This window comes from Mesocricetus auratus, unplaced genomic scaffold (assembly GCF_017639785.1).
Source record: "Mesocricetus auratus isolate SY011 unplaced genomic scaffold, BCM_Maur_2.0 Super-Scaffold_100010, whole genome shotgun sequence".
NCBI lineage: Eukaryota > Metazoa > Chordata > Mammalia > Rodentia > Cricetidae > Mesocricetus > Mesocricetus auratus.
Window position 1 is genome coordinate 29,455,349 of NW_024429194.1, and position 17,231 is coordinate 29,472,579.

A 17,231-nucleotide genomic window follows, 5' to 3' on the forward strand; every position below is an offset into this window, starting at 1 on the left:
AGTGACAAGAAAATATGGTGGCTTGGAAACAATTTCTTCTGGTTTCTAGATCTTTAGCCCTCTCTCATCTGCCATGGCTCATATATGTTTGCATATTTAAACTCCTGTATATATAATTAATAAAGGATTCAACCTAACTCCATTAATATTTATAACAATGATCAGGAATGAGGGACGATAGACTAGGTGGTGGCACACACCTGAGATCCCAGAATTTTTTAAAATAATAATAATAATAATTATTATTATTATTTTTTTGTAAATGGACCACATTTTCTATATTCATTCTTCAATTGAGGGGCACCTAGGTTGCTTCTAGGTTCTGGCTATTACACATAATCCTGCTATGAACATAGTTGAACAGATGTCCTTGTGGTATGGGTGTGTATCCTTTGGGTATATGCCTAAGAGTAGATGGCTGGGTCTTGAGGAAGATCAATTCCCATTTTCCTCAGAAACCACCATACTGTTTTCCAAAGTGGCTTTTAAAGTTTGCACTCCCACCAGAAATGGAGTGTCCCCTTTTTCCACATCCTCTCCAGCATAAGCTGTCATCGGTGTTTTTGATTTTAGCCATTCTGACAGTTATAAGATGGTAGCTCAGAGTTGTTTTGATTTGCATTTCCTGATGCCTGAGGATGTTGAGCAACTCCTTAAGTACTTTTAGCCATTTGAGAATTCTCTGTTGAAAATTCTTTATTTCGATCTGTACTCCACTTCTTAATTGGATTATTTGGTGTTTTGGTGTCTAGTTTCATGACTTCTTTGAATATTTTGGAGATCACCCTTGAGGTTGGTTAAGATCTTTGAACTTCTGTAGGCTGACCTTTTGTCTTGTTGACTGTTGAAGTTGCCTTACAGCAGCTTCTCAGTTTCAAGAGATCCCATTTATTAATTGCCAATCTCAGTGTCTGTGCTATGTTGTTATGTTCAGGAAATGGTGTCCTGTACCAATTCATTCAATGGTACTTCCCATTTTATCTTCTAAAGGTTCAGTGTGGTTGGATTTATGTTGAGGTCTTTGATCCATTTGGACTTAAGTTTTGTGCATGGCAATCGATTTGGCTGTCTGCAATCTTCTTCATGTCAGCATCAATTTTATGCCAACACCATTTGTTGAAGGGCCTTTCTTTTTCTATTCTATGATTTAGCTTCTTTTTTTAAATTTTATTTCCAGTTTAAATTTAGATAAGAAACAAGGTTGCTTCACAAGTCAGTTCCAGGTCCCTCTCCCTTTCCCTCCCCTCCTCCCGTGCCCTCCCCTCAACCCCCCCCCCCCGTTATCCCCTCATTCCCCCAGGGAGGGTGAGGCCCTCCATGGGGGTGTCCATAGTCTGTCATTTCATATAGGGCAGGGCCTAGACCCTTCCCGAAGAGTTCAGGGTGAGAGTGCACCTCACATTGTTCTATGGGAGTCCAAAGTCCGTGTGTATACTTGGGATGGGTACTGATCTGCTGCCCAAGGCTCAATAGATTACCTAGGCCTCCTCACTGACACCCACATTCAGGGGGTCTTGATCAGTCCCATGCTGGCTTCCCAGGCTAATGCCTGGGATTCAAGAGTTAACCTTTGTCTGGTCAGCTGTTTCTGGGGGTTAAGCAGACCCAGTCTTAATCCCTTTGATCATCAGTCCTCCCTCTCTGTTACTGGCTTTCTTGAGTTACTGGCTTTCTTGAGTTCAGCTCAGTACTTAACTGTCGCACCTGCTGTGCGGCCTGCATCCGAGAATGTAGCCAGGTGGTCGGGATATATGACACAGAGACCGGTCTGTTGCTTTAAGAAAACTTTATGCTTCCCAAGTCAGCTTAGGAGGAGATTCCAAGTCCTTTTAGGAGAGAGAAGTCTCAGGAGAAGTCTCTCCAAGAAAAAAGAGCTTCCCTTTTTAAGGACTTTTGCCATCCATTTACATACCATTCTTTCCACTTCTCACCCTCCTAGCTGGTGGTTTAATCTCTGCCCCAGAATCGGGGAGACACCGCAGGGGGCGGGGACAGGAAGAGGCATCTAGCCATAGGGGGTGTGAAAGTCATGGTATCTCAGTGAGCAAGCCCTTATCTGAGCCCTATCAAGAGCTTTACAGCACTGAATTGTTTTCAGTAAACATTACACAGATGCCTGCTCCCAGGCCGAGGGGGAAGTGGGTTTCTGCTCAAGGTCTGGTGTCCCCACACTTAACCAGCCTCTAAATGAAGTTTCTGTTTCCCAGACTCTCTGGCCATAGGATTGTAGGCTGGCACTCCCCAGATCTATGTCTAAAATCCATATATGAGAGAGTACATGCCATGTTTCTCTTTTTGTGACTGGGTTACCTCACTCAGGATGGTTTCTTCTAGTGTCATCCATTTGCCTGCGAATCTCAAGATTCCATTACTTTTTTCTGCTGAATAGTACTCCATTGTGTAGATGTACCACATTTTCTCTATCCACTCTTCGGTTGAGGGGCATCTAGGTTGCTTCCAAGTTCTGGATATTACAAATAAAGCTGCTATGAACATAGTGGAACAGACATCTTTGTTGTATGAATGGGCATCTTTTGGATATATGCCTAAGAGTGGAGTTGCTGGGTCTTGTGGTAGGTTTATTCCCATTTTTCTGAGGAATCTCCATACTGATTTCCAAAGTGGCTGAACCAGTTGGCACTCCCACCAGCAATGGAGGAGTGTCCCCCTTTCACCACATCCTCTCCAGCATAAATTGTCATTGGTGTTTTTGATTTTAGCCATTCTGACAGGAGTGAGATGGTATCTCAGAGTTGTTTTGATTTGCATTTCCCGGATGGCTAAGGATGTTGAGCACTTTCTCAAGTGCCTCTCAGCCATTTTAGACTCCTCTATTGAAAACTCTCTATTTAGTTCTGCAGCCCACTTTTTAATTAGGTCCTTTGATGTTTTGGAGACTTGCTTCTTGAGTTCTTTGTAAATTTTGGAGATCAACCCTCTGTCAGATGTGGGATTAGTGAATATTTTTTCCCATTCTGTGGGCTGCCTTTTTGTCTTGCTGACTGTGTCCTTTGCCTTACAGAAGCTTCTCAGTTTCAGTAGGTCCCATTTATTAATTGTTGATCTCACTGTCTGTGCTACTGGTGTTATGTTCAGGAAGCTGTCTCCTGTACCAATTCGTTCAAGGGTACCACCCACTTTCTCTTCTAAGAGGTTCAGTGTCTCCACCCATTTTAAACTCTGAAACATTGGCACTTTCTTGTCCTTGTAAGATAGAATTCCCACTTGGAGGCTGAGAACAAAAGAAGTAATTTCTAAAAGAGATGCAGTGAAGTGTTGAATGAGATACACATAGAATCTTGAAATTTGCAGGCAAATGAATGGCAGTAGAAGGAACCATCCTGAGTGAGGTAACTCAGTCACAAAAAGACAAACATGAGCCTTCATCCAGTGGCTGATGGGAGCAGAGACAAACATCCAAAGCTAAACACTGAACCGAACTCTTGGAACCCAGTTGCAGAGAGGTAGGAGTGGTGAGCAAAGGGGTCAAGACTGGGCTGGTGAAACCCACAGAAACAGCTGACCTGAACAAGGGGGGAGCTCATGGACCCCTGACTGATAGCTGAGAGGCCAGCATTGAACTGATCCAGACCCCCGAAATTTGGGTGTCAGTGAGGAGGCCTTGATAATCTATGGGTCCTTGAGTAGTATATCAGTATTTATCCCTGGCATATAAATGGACTTGGGGAGCCCATTCCACATAGAGGGATGCTCTCTCAGCCTGGACACATAGGGGAGAGCCTAGACCCTGCCCTGGATGAAATGACAAACTCTGGAGATCCCCTATGGAGGGCCTCATCCTACCTGGGGAGTGGTAATTGGGTGGGGGCTAGGGGGACTGGGGGGCTGGTGGGTGGGCAGGGAAGGAGGGAAGAGAGAGGGAGCTGGGATTGACATGTGAAGCAAGCTTGTTTCTAATTTAAATAAAAAAGATTAAAAATGGTATGATGTTTTCTAAAAGGCATGGCTTTAGTTACTATTGGTATAATTATTACTACTATTTATACACATGATTGTATATGTTAAGAGACACTGTCCCCCCCAAAATCAATAGTTGAAATATAATCCCTATGTGATAGCATTTTGAGGTGTGGTATTTGGGACATGATTAAATTATGAAGCTATGAAACTGAGCCTTTGTATATGGGATCAGTATCCTTAGAAAAGGACCCCAAAAGAGTTCTTTCTCTCTGTACCATAGGAAGATACAAGATATCAGCAGCTTGCAAACCTGAAGAGTGTCCTCATAGTGATATTTGCACCCTGGTCTAGGACTTCAGTTTCCACCATTGTGGGAAATAAATTTCATTTGTCTCAAAGCCATCTAACACATAGTACTTTGTTATATCTGTCCAATATGATGAAAACACTTGGAATATTATCCCTGGCCCCTGGGGAGAAGCAGGCAAATCATGTTGTGGTCAAGATATGCTATTCAGTTTAATTAGAAATCTGGCCAGCAGGTCACTATTTGTACCTGGACTTTCTGAAATCAGTTGAAAGTTGCCTTTTTATTAACATTCAGTGGCCAGAAGCTATCGATGTTGGTCAAATGCCAGTCTCCTAATGGTAGTCACCTGGAGCTCTTCATGGACATTCTTCTTCATTCATTAGGAAAGTCTAACTGTTGTCTCTTGACAATTAAACCCGAAAAATCCTATTTTGACATAGCTAAATGGTTGGTTGGTCTTTTGAAATGACAATTTTAGATTAATTAGAAATTAAAGTGACATGATATTTCACATATAAAGTTAAGGGATCGTCCAAGCTTCCTTTTCTGTTGACTATTTGTGATGTGTAATGATCTCAGTTGATTGGGTTTGCTTGCTTTGCTATTATACTTTCTGTTAAGTTTTGTTAGTGTGCCTCTGGTACCATGAAATCTGGTCCTTGGAGAGGGGCTTTCAGGCCAGATCCATCTTGGGTTCTCTGGATCCTGTGTCTAGAGTGTATGGTGTCTACAGCAATAGGGACTTTCCTGAAACCTCTGGGTAGGTAGAAGGAAGCCAAAGGCAACAGACAATGTTCTGAGAGCCTCTTGGACAATCCTACTGACATCTCAAAAGAGGGCTTCTCATGCCTCGTGTTGGTGTTTTTCTTATATAGTCTGTGGTTTTGAGAGAAGCATTGCCAACCACTTAAACTATATATTTATATCGAATAGTAGATGGCTGTAGTTTTATGTGGTCATGTTTGGGTTCTAAATTTTGTTTCATTGGTCTACATATCTATCTTTGGGTCAGTATCACATTGGTTTTCTTATTACTGTGGTTCTGTAATCTAGCTTAAGATCTGTATTGGTAATCCTTCCAGCATTGTTTTAATTTGCTCAGGAGCATTTTGTCTATAGGGGATCTTTTTTGCTTCTGCATGGATTTTAGGATTCTTTTCTATTTCTGTGAAGAATGAGATAGGGCTTTGATTGTGATTGCATTCAATCTATAAATAAATTTACATAAAATGGTCTTTTTTACAATAACATTTCTATTAATCCATGAACACAAATGGTTTTCCATTTTCTAGTGTCTTTATCTTTTTCTTCAGAGGTTTAAAGTTTTAATTATAGAGGTTCTTTACATCCTTGTCCAGGTTATTCCTAGTGATTTTCTTTTCTTTGAGGCTATTGTAAATGGAAATATGTTCATGACCCGTTCCTTGTATGCTTATTATTGTAGAGAAAAGCTATTGGTTTGCTCAAGTTGATTCTGCATGCTGCCACACACCGAATTTGTTAATCATGCATAGAAGTTTCCTGGTAGAACTTTTGACATCTCAAATATATGATATCATGCCATCAAATAGGGCTAATTTGACCTTGCTTTCTATGTGTATCTTTTTTTTTGTTGTTGTTGTTTTTTCGAGACAGGCTTTCTCTGTATTGTTTTGGAGGCTGTTCTGGAACTCGCATGGTAGACCAGGCTGGCCTCGAACTCACAGAGTGCTGGGATTAAAGGTGTGTGCCACTACTGCCTGGCTTATGTGTATCCCTTTTAATAATTTACTTTACTGCTCCAGCTAGTATTTTATTCACATTATTGAAAAGAGGTGGAAACATTAGACAGTCTTAATCTTGATTTCAGTGGGATTGCTTTAAGTTTTTCTCCATTTAGAATAATATTGTCTGTGGGTTTTTCATATACAGCTTTTATCATAGTAGGTGAGTTCTTCTATTCCTACATTTTCCTGAGACTTTTATTATGATTGGATTTTGTCAAAGGCTTGCTTTTCCCCATCTGTTAAGATCATTATGTGATTTTTGTCTTCATGTCCATTTATGTGGTATATTACATTATTGTCTTGCATATGTTGAACCATCCCTGAATCTCTGGGATAAAGCCTAGTTGGTCATGGTGGATAATCTTTTTGAAGTATGTCAGTATTCTGTTTTCACATATTTTATTGAGCATCTTTGAGTCTGTGTTCATCAGAGAACCTGTCCTATACATTTTCTTTTGTATTTGTGTCTTTACCTGGTTTTGCTATCAGAATGATACTGACTTCATTGAAGGAGTTTGAGCATACTCTTTCTGTTTCTCTTACGTTAAATAATTTAAGGAAGACTGGCTGTATATTTTTTGCTAAATTCCTGCTGTGAATCTCACTGGCTCTGGACTTTTTCAGTTGTAAGGCTTTTGCTGTTTCACTCTCCTCATTTGTTATAGATCTGTTTAGGTTGTTGATCTCTTTTTGGTTAATTTTGGTGATTTGACTACATCTCAAAAAAGTCCATCTCATTTTTTCTAAGTTAATGAAGCACAGGTTTTTAAAGTATTCCTTTCTAATATTCTGAATTTCTTTGGTGTCTGTGGAATGTATTGAATGCTTTCTGGTTCTGTTAATGTGGATCCTCTTTGGGTTAGCTGAGCCATAGGTCTGCCAATGTTTATCTTCTCAAAGAACCAACTCTTAGATTCAGTGATTCTTTGTTTGCTGCTATGTCATTTAATTTCTGCTCTGAGCTAAGCCATTTACCTTTGCTCTTTCTGATTTTTAAAAAAGATGTAGGCATTTATAGCTGAAGGTTTCCCTCTGTGATTCCCTTCAATGTGTTCTGGAGGTTTTGTTGTTTTTCCATCTAATTCCAGGAAAATTGAAAAATGCCTTTCTTGATTTCTTTATAATCAATGAATTCTTTAGTGAGGTTGGGTTTACTTGATACTTGTTTGCTGTTGATTTTATATTCTATTACATGTATGTATCTTAAGGAGAATTAATTGGCTACAGATTCAAATACACTCTTACTCACACTTACTCTCTCTCTCTATCTCTTGCTATCCTATTGTTCTTGATATGCTCTATTCTCTATCTCTCCCTATATCTCTACTCTACTATTTGACTCTCTCTGGCCCAGGACATGTACAGCCTGCTGGCATGTTCAGTCTGCTTCTTCTTCTCTCTGCTCTCTCTCATATCTATAAGAAAACCTTCCCTTTATTCGGATCATGTTGGCAGCGTCTTTACTGTGCCTCCCACACACACATTCAATTGTCATCTAAGGTCTCAGTCCACATTTTGGTTTTTCGTTTGGGGTTACACTTTCAAAACTTCAGCATAGATACCTTTTGGTGGACATTGAAAACACTGAGTGAATTTGACATGACTGGCTTTCTTCTCTGTGTTGTTCAAACATAGAGCAGCAATTAAGAGCTTTTTCAAACCCTAGGAAACAAATTAGGAGCATTTTAGCAATTAGCCTCACAAGACTGCTTGCTTTGTAGACCCCCTGTTGCAAAGAGTTAATGCTGTAGCTGCTTAAACATTCAGCGGTGGTTCTCACAACGGTTTAAGGCTCTTTGTTATTGCATGATCACATCGGAATTTCCCTACAGATTTTTAACAAAACAGTCACACTGTTTTTTTTTTTAAGAATCTGAATTTCTTGTTTCATTGAAATTTCAGATGATTAGTTTAGCAGTAACTCTTTTATTTTTTTTCAATCATGCCATAGAATACTGTCATGTTTCTGGACTGAAGCGATAGGAGTAGACATTCTAAATCGTATCCTACTTATTTGCTAAAATCAACCAATCCCCCCAAGTTCTCCAGCCTCCCCTGTGATCTTAACTTAGCAGTGAGGAGAATGGGGGTCTTCACTGCCATTTTTTTTACAATCTGAGTTGTTGTATAAAGTTGCCTTCTTGACCAAAAAAGAGTGTTTGAGGTTGAAGTGTGATGTTCACACTGGGAAGTTACAGTGGCCAGTTGAGCCCCACTGCTTCCTGAACATAAAACAAAACGGAAAAAAAAATTAAGGAGGATAAAACCAAACCAACCTAACCAACCAACCAACCAACCAAACAAACAAACAATACAAAGACTTTGTGTTTGCCCTTGACCTTGGTGGGGAACTTTAGGGGAAGTATGGTAAGAAAGTAAGTTCTGCATTGAATCTTGAAGAAAGGAAATGAAGTTTTTAAGCAACTTGGCCCATGTGATAAGTCAATGAATTATACACCTTATCACTGTGCCACCAGCTAATGACTTATACACAGTGTCACCATGCCACTAAGTCAATGGCACAGTGTGTCTTTCTTCCTTGAAACACATCTCATGAGCTAAAAAACTCGGGTAGGACTTCCCATTTTTCTCATCTTCATCAGCTTATTTCCTTCCTCTGTCTCTCCCTATAGTGGCCAGTGCTTTGTCTATGTTCTTTACCATGCTTTACCCGCACACATTTTCTTGGTTTTGCATGTTCTAGCCTAGATAAATATTTCCTTGTGTGTGGTGTACACTAGAAAAAGGAGGGGCTGAGTGATGCTCTCGGAGCAGCCTCCAGGACCAGCTTTATTCTTCTACTTATCTCCTTCCTCCTTGTGTCAATTTTCATTCTTGCAAAACTGCATCATCCTTATTCTGCTTGCTTGACCACCTCCTGTGCCTGCCTTTTGAGCACATCATGTCTTGGGACATTAAGCTTTCACCAAAGTCAGTTGTTGACCTTTGAGGATTTTTTTATATATATAAATAAATGTAACTATTATTTATTATTGAAAGGCCATCTACTTAAATTTCAAAAATAGATTTTTTGTAATGTTTTCATTTAAATTAGAAACATAAATGCTTCACATATTAATCCCAGCTCCCTCTCACACCCCTCCTCCCTTGTTCCTCCACCAGCCCTTCAGTCCTCCACCCAATCCCCACATCATTCCCCAGGGAGGGTGAGGCCCTCCTTGGGGCATTTCTAAAGTCTGTCATTTCATCCAGGGCAGGACCTAAGTCCTTCCCCATGTGTCCAGGCTGAGAGAGCATCCCTCTATTTGGAATGGGCTCCCAAAGTTCATTCGTGCACCATGGTAAACACTGATCTACTACCCAAGGCCCCAGTGATTTCTGTGGCTTCCTCACTGAGACTACATTCATGGAGCCTGGATCAGTCCCCTGTTGGCCTCTCAGGCATCAGTCTGGGATGTCGGAGTTGTGCTCAACTAATTAATATCCACATTTGTTTCATTTGGTTTTTCTCTCTAATCCCCGACAATGTAGGGAAGCCCCCCCCCCCTTAGCTAACTAGAGGTAGTCAGGTGGCATTTTGCCACTGACTAGCAGTCAATGAATGACTACAGTTGCATATTGCATGATGGAAGGGCTAGAGGGGTCACTGTCTCAAAGCTCCTCTGATGACAGCAAGCTCCTGATAATGAATGAAAGCACTAGTTCTCAGCTCTTGTTTTCCAAGTTGTTCTTTATCTCTCCCCTCTCTGAGTCACCTGTGCTTCCTTGAGTGAGAAGGAAGAAGATGATGATTCATTTCTTCCAGCAGATTATACACAACTTTCTTTGTTTTGTAGTCAAATAAGACTGTCATCTCTCTGCCTGGCCCCCTGCCATCCCCTACCTCTTCCTTTCTTGGCCAGGTCATATGTATCCCTAAATGACTTCAAATATACTTTATAGTCTAGAATTTTCTATCTTATTGCCTCTATCTTCCACATGCTGAGATTATAGGCATGCACATGCATGGTTTATGTGGCCTAGAAATTAAACTCAGGGCTGTGTGACTATTATATTAATACTCTACCAACTGAGGTACATTCTCAGTGTCCCTTCATAGTTTTTATTGCTGACATACAGAAGGATGTGCTGAACAACATGACTTGTTTGAAGAGTCACAGTTCCAGTAAAATAAACAAGTTGTGGGCATTAGAGACATGGCTCAGTGTTTATGAGCACACACTTCTTTTGCAGAGGACCCAAAGTTTGATTCCCAGCATTCATATCAGCTCACAACTGCCCGTAACTCCAGGTCAAGGTGATCTGATACACCCTGACTGCCTCCTGTAGATCCCTACACTTCCCCCAACAAATAATAAGTAAAATAATAAAAGAAAATAGTTTGAAAAATAGTCAAGTTGTGACCCTAAGAAAAATGCTGCCTTTTTTTTTTGACTTTGGTTTTCCTAGCAGTAATAATAGTGCTTACCTTATAGGACTGTTCAGCTAAAATCTGTCCAAAAAATCCTTTTTGGGGGTTTGCTAGCACTGTCCTGAAGTATTAGGGAATTCTTCTTGTAGGGCTATCTCAATAAATTATACTCCTTTTTCAGAAAGTGGTTACAGCACATTGAATGAACCTCCTTTCAAGAATTATACCGCTTTCCTAACCAGATCACTGGAAACAGTGGTAATAATAACAATGTCAAAAACTTAATTAGATATGGTATTTGGAATGATATTGAGTTATGCATATTTTCTTTAGGAGAGTAGCTACAGTATTTACCTAATCTGAGATTGAGGTTTTTTTTTTTTTTTGGTTTTTACGAGACAGGGTTTCTCTGTATTATTTTCGAGGTTGTTGGTCCAGCCCAGCCTCGAACTCACAGAGATCCGCCTGCCTCTGCCTCCCGAGTGCTGGGATTAAAGGCGTGCGCCACCACCGCCTGGCTTTGAGATTGAGTTTTTAATGAAGATGCTGGTACAGTGTAACTCTTAGCAGATGTACTGAGATGGAATGAGGTCTATCTGGAGAGCCACTAACTTCATAGCTCACTGGAGAGATTGCTGAATGAGAATCTATCCTTCAGCTCTGTAACCATTACTTGCCCAACAAGGGTTTATTACATGATGAATTTTGAGGTGGAGAGAAGAAATGATCACACACTTAAAACAGCCACACGAAAGGTTTCTATACACCTGTGCCTTTGCATTGTGGCTCAAATGTTTTATAAGTGAGAGTAAAGAATTATGTTCAAGTCAAGTTATTCAAATTGACTATTCTCCATCTATTTCAGTTAAGAGATATTTATGACATTGTCAGCATCCAATTTGTTGGGATGATTTGGTTGAAGTGATCAACATCTTTATTTAGATCCAACCTTTAAAAACGACCTTCATTTCATAGAATAATTGTTTGTGTGATATGTTTTACAATCTAAAATATTAGGGGATATAACAAGGATAAATAGTCTGTCATTGTTAATTGCAAAAATCATCCAGTTAGTGTGAAACACAAGGTTGTCATAGCAGTTTTATTCACAGGTGTCTTGATACACATCCATTAGGGCAGCTTTGTGCTCGACCTACTCAGGGAAATGTCCCAAGACTTCCAAAGACAAAGCTGATGTGTTAATTTTTGTATATGGTCAGTATTCTGGCTTACCGTGATACAATACCGACCCCAAACCAACTTGGGGCAAGAAAAGGTTTGCTTGGGTTATACTTCCTCATTACAGTCCATCACCGAGGGAAGTCAGGGCAGGAACTGGAGAGGAATCTGAAGACAACAACTGAAGTATAGACCATGGAGGAAGGCTGCTTAGTGGCTCACTTTTCAGGGCTTGCTCGCTTTGCTTTCTTACGCAATTCAGAATCGCCTTCTCAGGGCGCCATCACTCTCAGTGAGTTTGGTTATCTCAGATCAATCACCAATCAAAAAAAACCCTACAAACATTCCCCACAGACTGATCTGGTGAAGACAGTTCTTCACCTGAAGTTCCCTCTTTGTCTCAAGTTGACAAGAACTAACTAGCACAGTCAGGAAGTTGACTCATCTTATAACTCTCTGTCATATATATAACTATATCTGTCATCACTTGGAGTAGAGTTCTCTCACCAACAGGTCATCAGTTGCGTTCAATAACAGTAAAGTTTTCACTGTCTCCAAGACATCTCTCAAACCATGAACTAGACCTTTTCTCCTTCTTTGTTTGTCTTAGATATTTGTTCACAGTGATGGAAAGTTAGCATGTATGCCTTCCAGGTATAGATGTTCTTTCCATTAGGTAATGCATCCCATATTTTGTGTATCTCTGCTTGTGATAGGCCAGTCTAGAAACAAGGGCACCAGAGTTCCTCAGTTAGATGTTTTTCAGTAAAACATCTCCCATCAATCTGCCCTAAAGCCTAAAGCCTCTTCACTCAATTCAGATCTTATGAGGCTTTTGGAGACAGTGTTTTAATTAGACTCAGGCACCATGTTGTTTTCCATTCCCTGGGAGGGATGTCACAGTAATTCATTAGTATAATGCTTGGGATGAGTAAATCTGATTAGTAATTCTACATCCAGGCCTTCTTGGGATTATAGACAGCAGGGGTTCTCAGTACCAATTGATTATCAGAGTCACCTAGGATCCACTTAAAATCTAACTTCCTGTAGGTTTTGATTTGGGTAAGGTATGAACACTCCAGGAAATTTTATTTGAAAAGGCTGTGCTGGTGATTCTAGTGCCAAGCTGGGCTGAGGACTAACATGTTGTAGAAGTTGACATTAGGACAACTTCTGTATCTCTATGCCTTTTCTAACTAAGAAAGTTCTTTCATTTTGTTTTATTTATTTAGGCAAGATTTCATTATGAAGCCCAGGTCAGCTACGTGATGCTTTCTACAAATTATATCATCAATGTAAAATTAATTTTAAGCAGTGTACAAAATGATGCAAAATGATGTAACATTTTGATGTGGATGTATCTTTGTACTTTGTTCATACTTGTGCCCATTACTCCCCATTGCCCACCTCCCCGACTCCTGCTGGTTCAATCCTTCCCTCATGTTTCTTCTTTTTCTTTCGTGTGTGTGTGTGTGTGTGTGTGTGTGTGTATACATATGTAGTTGAATCTAGATTCTGTGTACGTTGTGAAAATCACTGCTACTTCTAAGCCACAATGGGAAAGGAAATGGCTTATATTAACTTTGGCATCATTGGACATGTAAATTCTTGCAAGCCCATCATTATTGGCTATCTCATCTATAAATATGGTGGAATTGACAAAAAGTTGAAAAGGAGTCCTCTGAGATGGGAAAAGGCTACTTCAAGAATGTCTAGGTCTTGGACCGACTGAAAGCTGAATGTGAGTGTGGTGTAACTATTGACATCTCCCTGTGGAAATCTGAGATCAGAAAATCCATGTGGTTATCATGATGCCCAGGACACAGAGACTTTTTGAAAACATGAGTATAGGCCCAGCTCAAGATTTCTGTGCTATTTCGGTTGTTACTGCTGATGCTGGTGAACTTGAAGCTGGTATCTCCTAGAAGGGCAGACCTGTGAACATGCCCTTATGGCTAACACTCTGGGTGTGAAACAACTAATTATTGGTGCCAACAAAATAGATTCCACCAAACCACTGGACAGCTAGAAGAGATAAGAGAAAATTGTTCAGGAAGTCAGCACTTACATTAAGAAAATTGGCAGCGACCCTGACACAAAGATGCATTTGTGCCAATTTCTGATTGGAAGGGTGACAACATGCTGGAGTAAAGAGCTAATATGCCATGGTTCAAGTGATGGAAAGACACCCAAAAAGATGGTAGTGCCAGTGGAACTAAATTTATGTAAGCTTTGTATTGTATCCTACCAACAACTCATTCAACTGGCAACCCTCTGCAATTGCACCTCTAGGATGTCTATAAAATTGATGGTATTGCTACTGACCCTGTGAGCAGAGAGGAGACTGGTGCTCTCAAACCTGGCATGGTGATTAGTTTTGTTCCCATCAGTGTCACAACAGAAGTAATGTCTATTGAAATGCATCTTGAAGTTTTGAGTAAAGCTCTTCCTGGGGATTATGTAGGCTTTGATGTAAAGGAAGTGTCTGTCAAAGATGTTAGACATGACAGCATTGCTGGTTACAGCAAAAATGACCCACCCATAGAAGCAGCTGTCTTCACTGCTCAGGTAATTATCATGAAACTTCTTGGTCAGACTAATGCTGGTATGCCCTTGTACTGGATTTTCACACAGCTCAGATGGTTTGTAAGTTTGCTGAGCTAGAAGAAAAGACTGAACACCATTCTGGGACGAAGCTGGAAGATGGCTCTGAATTTTTGAAATGGGGTGCTGTGTCTGTCATTATTGATACGGTTCTCAAGCCCATGCGTTGAGAGCTTCTTTGACTATCTTCCACCCAGTCATTTAGCTGCTCATGGAATGAGGCAGAGAGTTGCTGTGAGTGTCATCAAAGCTGTGGACAAGAAGACTGCTGGAGCTGGCACCAGGTCTACCCAGAAAGTTCAAAGACTAAATGAACATATTATCCTAGCATCTACGATTCCAGTCTTAATCAGTGGAGGAAGAGTGGTCTCAAACTGTTTGTCTCAATTGGCCATCCAAGTTTAATAGTAAAAAACTGGTTAATGATAACTGAATCATAAAACCTTCAGGAGGAAAGGAGACTATGGACCATTTTTGTGTGTGTGTGCTAGTTTTAAGTTATTAGTTTTCAAAATCAGTATACTGTTTAATAGAAAAGACTTGACCAAAAATCTGCAACCTACTTTTGAGACCCATTAAACAAGTTTAATAGGAAAAAAACCAAAGATGTGAGGGCTTAATAGACACAGGCATTGTTTTATGAGTGATGTACTCATTATCTCTATCCTAATAGCTGTCCTATGTGGTAGACATCCCTACTTATGAATGTCAATGTTGAGATTTAGTGGACTTAGTGAATGGCTGAGCTACATAGCTTGTCCTTTGCAGCAAAGTCTAGGACAAAGCTTAGATGGCCTTACCCCACAGTTCATCTGCCACCTAGAATGTCATTGAAGGCATGAAAGCAGGAGCTGTCTCTAGAAGTTTCTAGAAAGTAAGGAGGTAAGAGGGCCGGCACAAAGCCTGAAATCCCCTAATACTAAATGGCAGGCAGGGGGTCAAAGAACACAGGAATTACACGAGAGTATACAGTGGCATAAATATAAATGGAAACATTTTTATATAAAAGAACAAGTAAACAATAGTAAATCTAATTCTTCTTAGATGGATACCTTTGGCAATTTAAACTGATAGAGAAAATTAGGTAATCTATGAGTACCAGAAATTCATTAATCACAATTCTGGGGATGAGAAAATTAAAGACCAAGGGTAAATTCATCATTTGATAAGTCTCTGTTCTATGCACATGATCTCATTATGCCCCTCTCTCCCTCCTTCTTCCCCTCCTTCCTTCTCACATCCACCTCTGCTGTGATGGGGTTACAAGCATCCATCACCATTTTTGGCTGCCTCATGACATCTTCTTGAGTCCTCCCATGGCAAAGGAGCAAACAAATAATCTGAGGCTTCTTTTATAAGGACTCAACCAAACTAACTATATTCATGAGGGCGGGGACCTCAACACGTAGTCATTTTGCCAAACACCACATCTCTTAATGCTATCACATTAGAGATTATGCTTCAACATACAGATTTTGCTTGTGTGTGTGCTGGCGGGGAGCAGGTGGTTGATACAAACATCCAGACCTCAGCAGGGGTCAGTAATAACTGATTAGTAGGTACCATGAGCTAGGTGATGATGACATCATTGTGATCACAGTGGGTCTTTAATCGGATGATAGCATAGATGCCAGATTTCAGCAGTTTGGGCTGTGTGGTTGTACAAGGAGAAGAGACAGGAAGCAGAGATCACGCCTTTGAGAAGTTTCCTTCTAAGAAGAGAACAGAGACAAGCATGGGAGTTGGCTGACATACAAAATCAAGGAGGACTTTTAAATTTTTTAAGCATGCGCTTTTTAAATGATGAGTTTTATAATGATAGAACCACATATTATTTATATTAACTGGTCAGTAAAGGGGAGACTGAAAATAGAGTATAGAGGTCATAGTCTCATAAAAGTCCTGGAAAATGGAGAAGGGACACCATCTACAAAGGAGACTCAGTTATACTTAGGATAAAGAACTGTGGTTGTTTTGTTGTTGTCTTTTCATTGTGATAGGAAAGAAGAAGAAGAAAATGGCAAGGAGCAAATGGAGTGAGAAGGCTCATTGAATTAATTTTGAAAATTGATGGAGTTCTTGTGTCATTTCACCCATTGTCTCTATGAGGTGGGAGCTGAAACAATTTTCAGACTGAGAGAGGGATGACACTTCCAGGGAAGAAATATCACCGAGGTGTAAAATGTCCCTTCCAGGGCATGGGATAGAAGTTGTTACTAAATGCAGTGTCCACAGGTATTATGAGGTCCAAGATGTCAATGGTGGTTAACAAGCATCCTGCATCTGTGCTGCATGGGTCTACAAGCTCAGACTTTAGGAAAGGTAAGTACTTAGGTTGAATTAGAATTCCAGCATGGTTAACCACACCACACTCATCACTTCCATCATTTTAAACAGAATTCCAATCGTGATTATTATCATCTCTCTTTCTGTATTAGCTATGTCCCTTCAGAAGGGTGGCTCATCAGAGAGGATAGTCCTGACCAAGTTAAGTCAGTCCCTTACCAATGACTGCTACAAGCACAAATTCATGATGTAACTCAGGAAATGAGAGGGATTCCTTAGATATGGGCACATTCTCTTGCTTCTAAAATGACACTGAAGTGATAGATGCTTGACTTCTATCTGGGAATGAGGTCCTATTTGATAGTGATGTTTATGAACTAGCCTAAAGTGGAGGAGACATATGAGGATACCACTACGAGAAAGATAGCCTTTGCTTTAATAATGAACTTGTATTAGGGCCCTGCATATTACATGAGATAGCCACTGAGGAACACATAAGAAAAATGTGACACAAAAGCCATTTGGGATGTTAGCTAAATCCTGCTTGAGGTGATAAGACTCTGTAATATAAGGTGGAAAGGAAAGGAAATTGCTGAAGTATGATAATAGGAAATAGCTCTGATATATGCATCTGAAACCAATACACTGTTGACTTAAAAGACCCAAAGACTTCAAAGAAACAAGGTCTTGGCAGAAACAGAGCAATCAAGATGGAGGAACAAAAGAGGGATGAAAGTGGACTCGTCCAGATAATCCCAGTTTGCTAATGTTTCCATTTGAGGGTCCTCTTGAC

The 17,231-nt window shown here is 40.2% G+C and overlaps 1 pseudogene; it reads left to right on the plus strand.

Moving 5' to 3' along the window:
• Positions 1 to 13,103: 13,103 nt before the first annotated feature.
• Positions 13,104 to 14,557, plus strand: LOC101837092 (annotated as a pseudogene).
• Positions 14,558 to 17,231: the final 2,674 nt, after the last annotated feature.